At 39.0% G+C, this 17,251-nt stretch overlaps 1 protein-coding gene across 1 annotated transcript in view; it reads left to right on the top strand.

The window, feature by feature from the left end:
- The first annotated feature begins 6,660 nt into the window (after positions 1–6,660).
- Positions 6,661–17,251, top strand: part of RBM26 (RNA binding motif protein 26) — a 99,041-nt gene continuing 88,450 nt past the window's right edge. Inside the window, exon 1 of the mRNA XM_086330147.1 lies at positions 6,661–6,784. The gene's annotated coding sequence lies outside the window, so the exon portion shown is untranslated. The remainder of the gene's footprint in view (positions 6,785–17,251) is intronic.

Raw genomic sequence — 17,251 nt, 5'->3', positions numbered from 1 at the left:
GTGTTGGAAAGATTACTTTATAATTGTGCAACACTTTGAATCTCCATGATTTAGGTATTATGAGAGTGCTCACGATTAAATGTTCCTATCAATAGCATACTTATGAAAATCTTCTTGGTACTTTGGTGGTTGCTTCAGAATTATGAAAGCTTTTCATAATGCTCAAAATATTACGAGCCTTGGCTTGTGGTAAACTTCCTCCCTGTAGACATTGTATTGTTGAATATTATTGAAGACAACAGGAATTCTGCAAGAGATTTATAGACCACCAGTATTTTGTCTATTTTGTCTTTTCATTCCTAGACTGGAAGTGCCTAAATTATTGTTTTTCCTTCAAAGTTTTGCCTTCTGCACAAGGTCTGCTGTATTTGCTTGCATGGTACCCAGCTACCTGATATCTGGAACTGAGTTTAATTTAGGGAAACATGCCTCCTCCAACTCAGTTCATATGGTTTGATCGGGACTGACCCAGAAAGATGGGGTCCTTGATGCAGATGTGGCCAATCAGAGTGGCACATGCCCTATCTACAGTGATGGTAGGAATAGACATGTGCTTCAAGGGACCTGGGAGTCCCTCATATGACTCATTCTAACATTAGTAAGAAACAGGTGATCTCTTTTCTCTGGGATTGCTAAATTGAGAAAATGTAAGCTCAGTCTTTCTAGTAGCTATCTTGCCACTATGAGGGGAGAGCCCATCTAAGCTGGCTGAGAGATGAAAGGTGAGCAAAGGTGAGAGATAAAAGGAAGTAAAATTTCCCAGTGATCATTTGAGTGCCTAGATTGGGTTTGCCTAGACAGAGACAAGAGTTTGCTAATTCAGGTCTATGTGTAGACATATATATATATATATTTACACATACATACATATTGTGTGTATATATATACACAATCTAATATATACATAAATACATACATATCTTATATATATGTATATATATACACAATCTAATATATATATGTATATATACAATCATATATATATATATATACACATATATATATACTGGCTTAAATGGAGAAGGCAATGGCACCCCGCTCCAGTACTCTTGCCTGGAAAATCCCATGGATGGAGGAGCCTGGTGGGCTGCAGTTCATGGGGTCACTAAGAGTCAGACATGACTGAGCAACGTCACTTTCACTTTTCACTTTCATGCATTGGAGAAGGAAATGGCAACCCACTCCAGTGTTCTTGCCTGGAGAATCCCAGGGACGGGGGAGCCTGGTGGGCTGCCGTCTATGGGGTCGCACAGAGTCGGACACGACTGAAGTGACTTAGCAGCAGCAGCAGCAGCATACTGGCTTAAGTTGGTTGAGAGAGCTCCAGCAAAATCATTTGGTACATGTGGCAGAGACAGCTGGTTGCTTACTCAATTTCCATTTTCTTCTTTATCCTTAGTAACATAATCTCAGTTTTATCCAAGGTGCCAATTGTCTTAGCGTACTTTTTAAAAAGTACTTCCCAACCTCCTTTATAGGTAGGAATGACCATGTAACAAAGTATTGGTCAAAGAGATGATAGACATAAGTCATAAGCTAGGATTTATCAGAAGAGTCTTACTAACAGAAAGCTTGGAGGAGTTCTGCTCCTTGCCTGTCCACTTTTTCCTCCCTGAAATAGATACATGATGGTTGTGATTCCAGTGGCCATCTTATGACCTTGAGGATGTAAACCATGAATTAAGAAAGGACTCCTGCTGCCATTGTAGAACTTCATTACCAGTATGGATAGCCCACTTTTGAGTTTCTTATATGTAAAAGAATAAACTCTAAGGTATTTAAGCCATTGCAGTCAGGTTTTTATTGCCAGGAGCTGACAAAATTCCTCCTTGACATAATGCAACTCTACATTTGAACATCAGTGGTACTTCAGGAGATGCCTGAATTTATTTTCTGTCAAGTGAAGAGAAATGGGACAGGAATATTTTTGCTTAAAGTTACAAGTACTTTTCTTTTCCCCTCATTTATTTTTGGTAACAAGCAATTAATAATACTGGCTGCTGCTTCCTCAACCTCTTTTCTGATCCTTCCTATACAATGAAGGACATTTTAGATGGGTCAAATGTGGTTGTTCAGAGTCACAAAGCTCACCAATATGAGATTGCAGATGTTCTCATTGATTTTGGCCTTCTCATGATTATTGTCCCATTTTAGGACATCATCATTCTGTTACTCGGGGCTTCCTGCATCCAATCTTTTGTTCACTAAACCGAATTCTCTGCATGGGCATCAAAGTGATCATTCAAATATACATCATGATTTTAAAAACAGCTCAGAAAACAACTACCTTAATGAGCTGGAGAGTGACCAAAATCAGGCAGAATCTGGAGGGAAGTAAGAACTTGAAGGAAGTGGTAACAGATGAGTTTTATCCTGAATGTAGTCTCCAGTGAGGGAGTTAAAACTTGGATGGAAACCCACGGTTATACTGGCTTAAAGAAGCAAGAAACAAATTAATGAATTCACGGTGATTACTGCAGCTGGAAGGAAAGAGAAAAAAAATCTTATACAGCAGACTTCCAGAAAGGGAAAATTCCAAATTCTCTGCTCAAATCTTTAGTTTGAAACCTAAACTTAATTTGCACATGACAGATTAAAAGGGTCCAGATAAGGCTGAAAAGAGTCAGACACGACTGAGCAACGAGTACACACATAAGGCCAAAAGATTTGAACAGAAATTTAGCTGCTGCCCTCTATAGGGAAGATAGATTTTGAAGAATGAGTACAGCTATGTTAACTACCTTTTTTAAAAAAAGTACTTATTTACTTTATAACTTGAAGTTTGTATCTTTCTTTTGTATGCCAAACAAATGCTGTAAGCCCAAAGACAAAGTGGAGACACATGTTACAAAGGTTAATTTCCCTACTACAGAGAAACAGCCTACAAATTAATAAGAAACGAGCTGACAACTCAAAAGAAAATAAAGCAAAGAGTTATAAAGAGTAAGTTCATGGAAGCGAAATACAAAAAGCTCTAACAGTGATACTCAACTCATAATAAGAGAAGCATATAATATACCTACAACTAGATACATTTTTCATCTATTAGATTGGCAAAATTAAAAAGGTTGATATCACTCAGTTGGCAAAACTGAAACAAAATGACTACATTGCACTTGAGGGAATATGAGTTGGTATAAACTTCATGATGGAAATATCCAGTATTACAAATTCATATGTCCTTTTACCTAGCAATTCGACTTTGTGGACTTTATCCAATCCTTCAGGCATAATTTTCACATATATAACATGGCACATGTATACAAGGTAATTATTGAAGAATTATTTGCGATAGAAAAAGACTGAAAACAACTAAAAAGTTTATCAGCTGGTCACAGGTAAATAAATTATGATACATTCTTAAAATGCACTTGCTATCCACTATACAAGTGGAAAAAAAAGTAGATTTATGGAAAGATTTCCAAGATATATTAGTAACAAAACTAATATTAATAAAAGTCAGGTACAGAATAGGGTGTATGACATGCTGCTTTTTGCATGAGAAAAAAATGGATTACAATGAAACATATGTATTGGTAAATCTGTATATTCATAAAGAAATTCTGGAAGTATACATAAAGAAACTAATAATGAATGTTTATCCATGAATGTGGAGGGGCTGAGAATTAAGTGGATGGAAACACGTTTATATTCTATTACATATGGAAGAATTACACTTAAAATGTGTCATGATTTATGTAACATGTGCTATATACGCAACTGGAAGGTTTTCATTTTAGTTCAGTCCACAATATCTTGGTAAAAAATTGTTTTTAAGTAAAGGCTATTGGAAAAATAAATGGAAAGAATTTTAATTGCCTGTGATTTCTAAGTGAAATAGGTGGTATTAATACAAAATACATTGTTCAATAATGTTTATTAACAAGAAATATGATATTCATTTTACTAATACATTTTTACTATTTGAAAAATAACTACATTATTTTTCAGAATCCAGTAGTTCTGAAAGAGAAAATAATTTTCTCTAGCTAGTTAAAAAAGACAAACAAAAACGTTTGAGCTCCCTCTGCTGGCGCTGTAGTAGCATATCAGAGTAAATTTTGGTTTTATTTAGAAACACACTTGCACATGGTTAATGCCTTTAATTCATTTGCCAGGGAGAAGGCAATGGCATCCCACTCTAGTACTCTTGCCTGGAAAATCCCATGGGTGGAGGAGCCTGGTGGGCTGCAGTCCATGGGGTCGCTACAAGTTGGACACGACTAAGCGACTTCAGTTTCACTTTTCACTTTCATGCATTGGAGAAGGAACTGGCAACCCACTCCAGTGTTCTTGCCTGGAAAATCCCCGGGACGGAGGAGCCTGGTGGGCTGCCATCTATGGGGTTGCACAGAGTCGGACACGACTAAAGCGACGTAGCAGCAGCAACATCAGTGTTTAAGAGTAACTCTAAACTGTGTTTTCCATAATTTTACCATTGTGAAGTTATGCTAAGATATCACTCATATTTTCAATATAAAATCTTAAAATTTTATTGAGTATGTGCCTTTAATATTTCGGAACATGGTGCCACGTAAGTTGGTTGCACAGGCACAAATTTTCTACATACACCACAGTATGTAAAGGACAATTTTAGTTTTTATTAAAAAATGTTTTTAACTTACTTTTTATTTATTTAAAATTTTATTTTGTATTGAGGTTTAGCTGATTAACAAACATGCTATGATAGTTTCAGGTGAACAGTAAAGGGACTCATCCATGCATCTACATGAATCCATTCTTCCCCAAAATCCCCTCCCATCCAGGCTGCCACGTGACACTGAGCAGAGTTCCCTGTGCTATACAGTAGGACCTTGATGGTTACCCATTTTAAATATAGCAGTGTGTACATGTCCATCCCAAACTCCCTCTTTAGTTTTTAAATTTATTATAGCTTTACCATAAAACCTATGTGTTGGATTAGTATATTAATATTTTATGTATTTAAAATACCATATGCATATTTTGAAGTTAGAAGGAATATAAAATAAATGCATAGTTAAACAACGATTTACATGACAGTTCTGAATAACTGTAAATATTTTGTTCTTTGTCATGATAGCATAATCTATGATTGTGATGTGCTGTGTAAAATTACTAGCTACTTCTCCTGTCTTTTTATGATTTCTATGTTCCCGATCACTGATTAGTGTCTCAGTGGTGACCATCTTATTCTTCAATTTATCTACTAAATTATTTTTTTCTGCTTTATTTAAATCTCTTTAAGGATACTTTTAAAAAGCAGTTCAGGTTTTCAACTTTCTCTTTTATCAGTTGTATTTACTTTGTTCTGCTGATATTCCTCTTTCAAATTACTCACACTTCTTACATAAGATGTTGTTTTTCTTGGTCGGTTCATGTGTTCAATTCTGATTGTTGAAACATTGGGAATTCCCCACATGGTGGAAGATAATGGTGTGCTGGAGTCAGCTGTTAGCAGCCTATGAAACCTGACTGCTAATTTTTCAAGAAGGTTGCAATCTAGTTGTCAAACACAGATTTTATTAAAAACAAAATTGTCTAAACTTAAAATTACATTAATCCTATTAAAAAGGCAAAAAAGTACTCCCAAAAGTATTCAAAACTCACATACTCCTAATTATTCTAATTTATTATTATTTATGTGACTCAGATTATTTACATCTATTGTATCTGAATGGTGATAATATTGTATGATGGTGTGTTACTGCAAACTTCTTTCCAGCTCTGCATTTAGTGATACCATGTCAGTAACTTGAAATTGGCTATGGTGGGAGCATTTGGAAATGGCAAGTGCTCAGAGACTGGGCCTGATGTATTGTGTGGTGGATTGTCTAGATGTAAGAAAGTGATGCAGAAAATGTTAGATATAAGTACTTGGCAAAAATCAACAAAAACATTTTGTGAGAACCAATTTGTTGTGTGGAATTTATAATAAAATAAAGAGTATTGTATACTTTATTATTTGCAAACTCTGTGCTACACATCTTTTGTATCAGTATAACTTATGTTTATACATACATATCTATGTATTTTGTTTTCTAGAAAGGGAGATGTTAGACATTAATCAACTCATCACCAAAGTCTCTATCTGCAAAGGTAGTAAAGGCAGGCAAGCAGCCAATTCTCTACTGAGGCCCCTGGAGAAATCACTGATGTAGTATTCACCCAGCCTTAAGGGTAGTGCCATGGCTTCAAAATACATCCACAGATTCTTTCATACATCTTATTTCTACAGTGAAATCGCTCAGTTGTGTGCAACTCTTTGTGACCCCATAGACTATACAGTCCATGGAATTCTCCAGGCCAGAATACTGGAGTGGGTAGCTGTTCCCCTCTCCAGGGGATCTTCCCAATCCAGGGATCGAACCCAGGTCTCCCTCATTGCAGGCGGATTCTTTACCAGCTGAGCCACCAGGGTGGGTGAATCCTAATTCCTTCTCTCTTGAATGTGGGCTGTATTTGACTCTAATGAGTAAAATATGGTGGAAGTGAAGGTATTAGACTTCCAAGGCTAATTCATAAAAGATGTAGTGTCCTCCTACTTGCTCTCTTGGCTTCCTTGCTTTGGGGGATGTCAGCTGCAATGTCATGAGGTCACAAACATCCACATGAAGAGCGCCACGTGGTATGGAACTGAGGACTCCTGCGAACAGCTATTTTGGAAGAAGATTCTCTAGCCCCAGGCAAGGCTTCAAAGATTGTGGCCCCAGCAGTCATCTTTCCTGAAACTTCATGACAGACCCTTATCAGAACCTCTCAGCTAAGCAGCTCTCATAGATCATCATTGCTTCTTTGACTCCCAGTAAGTCTTCCCCAAAGATAATTTCCACTGGTCTTGTTTGGGCTATTTAGGTTCTTGTGTGTTTTATTTGTGATTTGAATTTGCCTTTTGGATACACAATTCCCAAATTAAGTTAATATCCATCTTCTGGAAAATCACTTGCAAACAAGGTCATTATTATAGAAAAAGAATCAGAATTTGATTCCTGTTGAAGTGCTATGTGTGATGATGTGCCCTGTTCTCTAGTTTACATTGGTAGTAAATCCCTCTTCCTTGGGGAAGAGAGAGGCATAGACTCAAGCTCAATCATTTAGCTTCTCTATCCTGATCATTTGCTTCTTGAACATATACCGAAAGTAGGTGCTTGCTGTTGTGTCTTTGGGATGCACGAGCATTCTATAGAATATGTCCATGAAGGAACATATATTGGCAGCTCTGATTCCTAGAGATGTGCTGGTTCCTAAGAGGTTTGCCTAAGAGGTTTGCTGTTCAGCATTTGATGGCATAAGTTAGCTTAATTTCATTCAAACATGAATCTCCTTTTACAAGTAAATTCCTAGAGATGTGCTGGTTCCTAAGAGGTTTGCTGTTCAGCATTTGATGGCAGAAGTTAGCTTAATTTCATTCAAACATGAATCTCCTTTTACAAGTAAATCAACTATGAATATCGGTTGAATGAATGATAGAATGAAAGTTAGAGCTGTGTCATAAGAAAAATATGTGTTTTAGAAACTACAAGCCTCAGTTGTGTGTTGGCTGGGCTTTGTATCAATTAGTGTTCACTCTATAACTAACCACTTCAAATTAGTGGCTTAAGTCATTTATTATTTCTCATCATTCTGTGAGTTGCTGGGACGTTACAGTTGGGCTGACTGGGCAGAAGCTGAGTGGTTTAGTTTGATCTTTTTCACACATTTGGTGGTTGGCAGGCTGGATCTACTTGGGACTTCTTCACATGGTGGCCTCAGGGTTCTCAGGGTTCAAAAGGATGTGCAACACTTTTCAAGTTGTTGACTTGTATCACATTTATCTCGGCATATTTACTTTAGTCTCATTTAGTCAAAGCAATGGAGAAGGCAATGGCACCCCACTCCAGTACTCTTGCCTGGAAAATCCTGTGGACGGAGGAGCCTGGTAGGCTGCAGTCCATGGGGTCTCGAAGAGCGACACGACTCAAGACATGCTCAGACACAACTGAGCGACTTCACTTTCACTTTTCACTTTCATGCATTGGAGAAGGAGATGGCAACCCACTCCAGTGTTCTTGCTTGGAGAATCCCAGGGACGGGGGAGCCTGGTGAGCTGCCGTCTCTGGGGTCGCACAGAGTCAGAAATGACTGAAGCGACTTAGCAGCAGCAGTCAAAGCAAATCACACAGCTAAGTCCAAAATCACTGTGGAAGGAAACTGTGAAAGTGCATGAATGTGGAAAGTGTGAACAAACTGTGAACTGCCATACCCCCAAATTCACAAAGATCATCACTTGTCCAGAGTCAGAGATTCTTCTGTGCCTACAGCTCCTAATGAGGCTACCAGTCATTAGTTAAGTAAGAAAATCACTAGGTTGGTAACAGAAGGGTCAACATAAACACGTCCGTTAATTGTCTAATGAGCCCATGTCCCAGAAAACCTGAGGGGAGCTCCATTGCCCAAGGGGGATCATAATTTTATGCCTTAGTTTTTTGGATTATTTCTTGCTATCCAAGCAGTAACTCTTTGCAAACCCATGGACTTCCCAGGCTCCTCTGTCCATGAAATTCTCCAGGCAAGAAAACTGGAGTGGGTTGCCATTCCCTTCTCTGGGGGACCTTCCTGATCCCAGAGTTGAACCTAGGACTTCTGCATTGCAGGCAGATTCTTTAGGAAACTAATAAATCCCAGTGATGTATGCAGAGAGGGGTGGGTCTGATACAGAATGGATGTAGATGAAGTTCTAAGTCCCCCATCTTGGTCTCACCACTGCTTTTCCCTCTCCTGACTGCTAGCTCTCCAAGGCATTTACCTGCCTGCTGTGTTTGGAACATTCACACTCACAAGCTAAAAGGACACAGATTCTTGAGGCTATATGGCAGAACAGGCTCTAGAATCAGACATACTAGGTTGAAATCTTGACTCTACCACTTGCCCAAATTCCTTGAGTCCTCTGAGCCTCAGTTCTCTCATCTATACAGTTGGGACATGAAAAATACCTACTTTATGGGTTGATGTAAAGAGCAAATGCATGTCAGCTCCTAGAACTCCATAAATAAAAGCTACTCTTCAGGAGTCTGGACGGATTGAAAGTGGTGACATAAGAATATCTCTAAGCAGCACTTTTCCCCTAAATGTCTCTCTGCTTAGCCCACTTCTGGACATTCTCTTGGAGTTGTCTCTAGCATGAGTACCTTTGATGATAACAAATCTCTTTCCTTTGGGGAGGCATTATGATCAGAACAGTTATTCAGAGCCAACACTGGCATTGAGAAGAAGCACATCCTTTCAGTCAAGTGTGAGAGGCGACTGTGAAGTCCCTGTCTGGTCCCAATACACAAATCTCTACCAGGTGCCACCATTCCCCATCCTATGCATTCAGAGTTCTTCAAATACTGTTCCCCAAGTAAGCAGAACCTTTCCTGCCCCTGGGGCTTTGTACAGGTCCCTCCTCCAAATAAAATGGCACAGCCTCATCTCTCTGACCCCTTTGGAAATATCCTACTTATTTGCCTCACTGGCCCACACTCAGCCCTTCTGTAAGACTTCTCCTCTGCCAACGAATGTACAATAGTACAGTGGTTAAGAACAAAGATGTAAGAGCCCAATGACAGGGCTCAAGAGAAGCAACGGACAAAGTGGTCATGTGCATGGACCATGAAGCCAGGCTGCTTGGGTCTGAATTCTGTCTCTACAATGTGGTCAGGTGCTCTCTCATCCTAGATGAATTACTTTACATCCACAGGTCTTGGTTCCCTCGACAGTTAGATAAAGAGCAGTGGTTATTTCAAAAGTCTGCTTTGGAGATGGGATAAAGTGCCTAGGACAGTGCCTACCAAATGTTTAATAAAGTCCTTGACATATCATTTCTAAGGTAGGTGACCTTCAGTGGGTTATTTAATCTTTTTGTATCTCAATTTCCTAACTTTAAAATAAGAATAAGAAAAACAGCACCGATTTCACAGGGTTGCTGAGGATTAATAATAATGTATGTAACTTGCCTTGTACATAATTATAAATGGAGCTCTGCATATGGTAGGATTTCAACAAAATGGTAGTTTAAAAAAGTTAGTCTTTTCTTCTGAACTCTGTAACAACTTACTCATATCTCTATTATGACATATATCAGATTATATTGTAATAACCTAAACTGGGAACTTCTTGAGTACAGGAATTTTATCACTGTTCTTCTGATTAAGGAAAAATCAGCTCAGCTGGCAACTAGGATGTGAGGGGGTAGGGACTGAAAGTTGAAACAGAAACCACAACTTGCAAAACTGTATCATGAGTCACAAAATAGAAAAAGTGTACAAAACCATGATAATCAAGACACACTTAAGTTCAGACTCTTCACAGCACTTCATTGTGTTCTAAATAAGGCAACAGACAAACTAACCCAGCAGTTGTTGTCGTTCAGTTGCCCGGTTGTGTCCGACTCTTTGCAACCCCATGGACTGCAGCATGCCAGGCCTCCCTGTCCCTCACCATCTCCCAAAGTTTGCCCAAGTTCATGTCCATTGCATCAGAGATGCCATCCAGCCATCTCATCTTCTGATGCCCTCTTCTCCTTCTGCCCTCAATCTTTCCCAGAATCAGGGACTTATCCAATGAATTGGCTGTTCACATTTGGTGACCAAAATACTGGAGGTTCAGCTTCAGCATCAGTCCTTCCAGTAAATATTTAGGGTTTATTTCCTTTACAATTGACTAGTTCGATCTCTTTGCTGTCCAAGGGACTCTCAGGAGTGTTCTCCAGCACCACAGTTCGAAGGCATCAATTTTTTCGTGTTCTGCCTTCTTTATGGTCCAGCTCTCACAATTGTATGTGACCACTGGGAAGACCATAGCCTTATACAGACCTTTGTAGGCAGAGTAATGTCTCTGCTTTTCAACACAATGTGTAGGTTTGTCATAGTTTTCCTGCCAAGAAGCAATTGTCTTCTGATTTCATGACTAAAGTTACCATCCGCAGTGACTTTAGAGCCCAAGCAGGGGAAATCTGTCACTACTTCCATGTTTTACCCTTCTATTTGCCATGAAGTAATGGGACTGGATGCCATGATCTTAGTTTTTTTAGTTTTAAGCCAGCTCTTTCACTCTCCTCCTTCACCCTCATCAAGAGGCTCTTTAGTTCCTCTTCACTGTCTTCCACTAGAGTGGTATCATCTGCATATCTGAGGTTGTTGATGTTTCTCCAGCCTATTTTACTTCCAGATTGTAACTCCTCCAGCATGGCATTTCTCATGATGTGCTCAGCAAATAGGTTAAACAAACAGGGTGACAGCAGACAGCCCTGTCATACTCCTTTCTCAACACTGAACCAATCAGTTGCTCCATACAGGGTTCTGATGGTTGCTCCTTGACCAGCATACAGGTTTCTCAGGAGAGAGATAAGATAGTCTGGTATTCCCATCTCTTTAAGAACTTTCCACAGTTATGATCCACACAGTCAAAGGCTTAACATAGTCGATGAAACAGAGGTAGATGTTTTTCTGGAATTTCCTTGTTTCTCTATGATCCAGCAAATGTTGGCAATTTGATCCCTGGTTCCTCTGCCTTTTCTAAACCCAGCTTGATGTCTGGAAATTCTTGGTTCACGTAATGCTGAAGGCTACCATGCAAGATTTTAAGCATGACCTTACCAACATAGGAGATGAGAGCAATTGTCTTGGGAATTGGGATGAGGATTGACCTTTTCCAGTCTTGCAGCCACTGCTGGGTCTTCCAGATTTGCTGACATATTGAGTGCAACAATTTGATAGCATCATCCTTTAGGGTTTTGAATAACATTACTGGTATTCCATCGCATCCACTTTGACAGCAGTGCTTCGTAAGGCCCACTTGATTTCACACTCCAGAATGTCTGGCTCCGGGTGACTGTCCACACCATCACAGTTACCAGGTTCATTAAGATCTTTTTTGTATAGTTCTTCCATGTGTTCTTTCCATCTCTTCTTGATCTCTTCTGAAATCTACTAGGTCTCTATCATTTCTGTCCTTTATTGTGCCTGTCTTTGGGTTAAATGTTCCCTTGGCATCCCCAATTTTCCTAAAGAGATCTCTAGTCTTTCCCTTTCTGTTGCCTTCCTCGATTTTTATGCGCTCTTCATTGAAGACTTTCTTGCCTCTCCTTGCTATTCTTTGGAACTCTGTGTTTAGCTGGATGTACCTTTCCCTTTCTCCCTTGCTTTTCGCTTCTTTTCTTTCTTCAGCTATTTGTAAAGCCTCCTCAGATAACCGCTCTGCCTTCGTGCTTTTCTTCTTCTGTGGGATGCTTTTGTTCGCTGCCTTCTGTATAATATCATGGATCTCCATCTATAGTTCTTCAGGTACACTGTTTACTAGATCTAATCCCTTGAATCCATTTGTCACCTCCACTGCATATCCATTGGGGATTTGATTTAAGTCATACCTGGCTGGCCTAGTTAGTGGTTTCCCCCACTTTCCTTAGATTAAGCCTGAATTTTGCTATGAGAAGCTGATGATCTGAGCAGTAACTCCACACAGTCATGTCTTCTGAAGATTAGACCACTGATTGTTCCAACAACTTCCTAGTTTACAAATTCTGACCAATCTCTGCCAAGGCCATCCAGTGACTAACTCCAGTCCTGCAAACTCTACAGGTATCTTCCCTAACTTCCATCTTTTAAAATGCTGTACTCTCCATTATATGTACACCTCCTTGCTGCACCAAGCTAATAAACCTTTGTTTGGGGAAAAAAAAAAAAAAGTACTACCTATTATATGTTGGATACTAAGAATAAAACTTTGAATGGAAAAAGCTTTTGCCTTTAAGTAACCTAAACTTTTAATGTGGTAGATAGACAAATATTAATATTCCAGGGTGATAAAAATTATAATCAGATAAGCACTGTGAACACTTTGCTCAGTTGGAGGAGTCTTCCTGGAGGAAGTGATTTTTAGGATAAATCCTGAAGGTTGCTTAGGAGTTAGGTAAAGCATAGGGTTGGGCAGGTTGGGCAGGTAAAACATAGGGTTCTAAACAGCAGGGACTCCTTGTACAAGAAACAGAATAAAGGACAGCATTCTTAGAATAGAATAAAGGAGAGCTAGGAATAGATGAAGGGTTTTATAGGTCCAATGCATCAAAAATACTGCAATGTTTTTCCACTGAAAATACAGGACTTTCCTAGTGGTCCAGTGGTCAAGAGTTCCCCTGCCAATGCGCGGAGCACCGGTTCAGTCCCTGGTCTGGGAAGATTCCTCATTCCACAGGGCAACTCAGCCCGTGCACCACAACTACTGAGCCAGTAGTTGTGCTGCTGAAGCCCAAGTGCCTAGAGCCCAGGCTCTGTAACAAGAGAAGCCCCCACAGTGAGAAGCCCATGCACCGCGGCTGGAGAGTAGCTCCACTTGCCGCATCTAGAGAAAGCCTGCGCGCAGCCACGAAGCCCCAGGACAGCCAAAAATAAATAAATAAACAATAAAATTTAAAAAGACTAATGCTAACTATAAAATACATGTAGGAATGTAGGAAAGTCCTGATTTTTCTCATCATGCATAGTTTAATCCTTTAAAAGAAATTTTGAATTCTCCAAAATATATTAATATGTTCATGTTCCTGTTTTGGTATTCAGCACATACCACTTTGTCTATTGCATAATGCACTACTGTTTCTTTGAGAACTACGGATACTTTAGTGTGGCAGCACTGTAGAGTATAAAGTACACTGTAGAGTGTACACTGTAGAGTGTAAAGAAGTGAGAGATAAAGCTGGAGAGTCAGGCAGGCACCAGTTAATGAAAGGTCTAGCAAAGATGTGGTTAAAGACGTAGTCTTTGTTGTCTGCTGACCTGGGTTCAATCTCTGCCATGCCTTGGCCCTCAAAGCCTGAATTACCTCAGCTGTACAATGGAGATGCTAAACTGTAATGATTAACATAATAAAGTACATAGCACAGGGTTTAATATCATAAAACACACTTAATTTCGGTTAGACATCATTGTTAATAAATTTGTTCTTCATCCTGAGAAATGGGAAGTCAGTAAAGGGCTGTAAGCAGTGATATGATTAGAATGGGCTTTTATGGATTTCTTTGGCTGCAGTGTATAGTCTAGGTTGCATGACAGTGAGTAGATTCTAAGTGTTCTTAAGAGGAAGATTCAGTATATATTACTGATTGCATGAAGGTTGATGATACATATGCTATATGTTGCATATATACATGTATTACATATTCATACACACGCACAATGTCTCCTACACAAACTGCCACAGATGATGACAAGTGTAGAAAATCTGTTTCCAGCAGAATCAAATATGTAACACTTACTAAAATCATCTGTCAGTGAATTGATGCGATGTCAGTCTGTCAAAATAACTTAAATGGGTAAGGAGAAAGGATGGAGTATCAATGAAATGACTGACCAGGAGTTGATTATCAAGGAAACTGATGATGGGAAAGATTATACTTTTTTCTGCTTTTGTACACATCAAAATTTTTCCATAACAAAAAGCATTAAAAAAGACATTAAGGCAGGCAAAAAGATCCCTGGAGGGCCTAGTAGACTGGCTAGAATACATGTACCATGAAGGTAGAGACCTTGCCTGTCTTAGTTACATCTGTATCTCCAGGGCCTAGGGCAATTCATAGTCACATAGTAGGCTCTCAGTATGCATTCATTGAAGAAATGAACACTGGTGAACAAAAACCATAGCTTGAGTGAGTCTGACAGCTTACACTGAGAGCCAAGATCCCCAGGGTTCCTTTCATCTTTTGTGCTACATAGGATATCCCATTAGCTATTGTAAGGAAAAAGACCTCAAGAAAACCACCCCAAGAGAAAGCAAAGCAGATTCACAAACTTCACTTTGGTGTTCCATGAGAAGTAGGTATTTACATGCTTATATCCATATGGTCCTTAGAAATCTTCTGCAGGACTCTGTCATATCATTTTATTCCATTGTTTTTTTTTTTTTTAAACCAACATTCATTGTGGAGGTATCTTTGTCCTTCAAGCTAAGAATCAGAAGAAAACTCTATGTACCCCGTCTTCCCCTTGTCTCTCTTACACTATGGCTAATAGAAGAGAGGGGAGGAATAAAGTCTTTTGAAGAAGGTTCACCTCTACATTTTGTTCTCATTTCCTTAGAAGTCTTAGGATAAAACTGTCTATTACAAAAGTAACCATGCAGAACCTTATTTAGGGCTTTTGAAATTCAAGCCCACTCTTACTGGGGGCTGGAATCTGAGCAGAGGGAAACGACTAATAACACTGAAACAACAGTCCTCAGGTACAATCAAATGCCCACAAGAGGCACCCTCCGAAGTTTGCAAGCTGCCCTGTCCAGGACCAAAGTCACTAGTGATGTGTGGCTATTGAGCACGTGTGATGCAGTTTGTCTGAACTGAGATGTGATGTAGATGGAAAAATATACATTGAATTTCAAAGACTTAATAACAACAACAAAGTAAAATATATCAACCATTTTTATATTAATTGCACAATGAAATGATAATACTATGGATATGTGGACAAAATATATTATTAAAATTAATTTCACCTTTTTTTTAACTTTTGAAAATGAGGCCACTACAAAATTATGTATGTGGCTTGCATATTTTTATTGGAAAGTATTGTTGTTTTTTTTTTCAGCCTAAGGATTTTGTTTCTCCTTGTGCTGCTGTGCTGTGCTTAGTCGATCAGTTGTGTCTGACTCTTTTTGACCCCATGGACTGTAGCCCATCAGGTTCCTCTATCTGTTGGGATTCTCCAGGCAAGAATACTGGAGTGGGTGGCCATGCTTTTCTCCAGGGGATCTTCCCAATTCAGGGACCCAAAACCTGGGTCTCCCATATTGCACATGGATTCTTTACCATCTGAACCACCAGAGAAGCCCAAGAATACTGGAGGGGTAACCTATTCCTCCTCCAGGGGATCTTCCCAACCCAGGAATCGAACAGGGGTCCCCTGCATTGTAGGTGGATTCTTTACCAGTTGTGCTACCAGGGAACCCCTTTTTCTCTCCTTACACGGAATAAAATAAAAAATTTCAGTGCATTCATAGCACGACTCCTGGTCCTCTTATTCTGTACTGTTTTGGGTCCCTTTCACAAAAGTACTGCTCTATGCAGTCATTATAAGCAATTATAGGTATAAATGGAGTCCACTGAAGAACTGGAGATTGTCTCACAAACTGTTTTACTAGAAGTGCTCTGAACTTATTAAGGGAAATGATAGAATGTCCTCTAATCCCAGTTCACACCGTTAGCAATTGCTGAAGCGTTTTCTTTTAAATTACCTAAGGATATACCTCACCACAGCAAGCATTATTTTTCTTTCCAAGTTATTAGTGTCTAATCTCAAGATGAGAAAACTGTATTCCCTTTATTAACATGCTCTTAATCACTTAGACGGAAATAAAAATCCTGCTAATATTATGTTAAAAGTGATTTGCCTCCCTTCTGCTTTTACTGAAAAAGTCCCAAATTTAATTAGGCTTTCACTTTTAAAAGAAGTATGCATGTGTGTGTTTGTTCGTGTGTTTAATTCATCCTGTCATATGGAAAAAATTTCAATGACTGTACATCAGATTTTATATAAAATCTAGTTCAAAAATCTTAACATGGCCCTTGTTTACCTAACTTAACCTATACACCATGTTTCCCCCTAACTTGATACCCTCCCACTTCTCTGTCTTCCTTTCAGATCCAGCTCATCCTTATTTCAGGACCATCCCACAAGCTATCATGTCTGCCTTGAATGTTCCTGTCTCTATTTTGTTTCACATGGCTAGCTTCTACTCATTATTCCCTTTCTTAACCATTTAAACACTACGTCCTAAGAGAAGCTATTCTTGAGTCTTTTCAGTCTATACTATTATAATGATTCATATGTTCTCTTTCAGAATACCTAAATAGTTTGTATTAAAGTTTAAAATTTAATTATAAACATTAACATTTTTTTCCTATATGACTTTCCATTAAATGTCTCCCTTTTGAAGTCTGGCTATAAGCTTCATGAGCAGATACCATACCTGTTTGTTCATCACTGTATTGTCAGTAAAGAGTAGTAGTATATCTGAAACTGAGCAGACCTTCAGTAAACATTTGTCGAGTGACAAGTTGGAAAGACTCAATAGAGCACAAGAGTGGAAATGGGAGATAAGGAAGCAACTGATGAAACAGAGTACTAAAGAGGCCATAGAGGCTAAAGTGCGTGTGCAGTAAAAAATAAAATGATAGGGGCTAAATCAATGATGACCATGGTAAGAAAAATGCTTGTTAGAATGTAAACGATTCGTCCTGGGAGAGATCATATTAAATTAAGGTGGCTAG

The sequence above is a fragment of the Bos grunniens genome, chromosome 12 (genome assembly GCF_055505025.1).
Source record: "Bos grunniens cultivar Pamir isolate PY7600 chromosome 12, Bosgru_T2T1.0, whole genome shotgun sequence".
NCBI lineage: Eukaryota > Metazoa > Chordata > Mammalia > Artiodactyla > Bovidae > Bos > Bos grunniens.
This window is presented reverse-complemented; position numbering and strand designations above follow the sequence as displayed.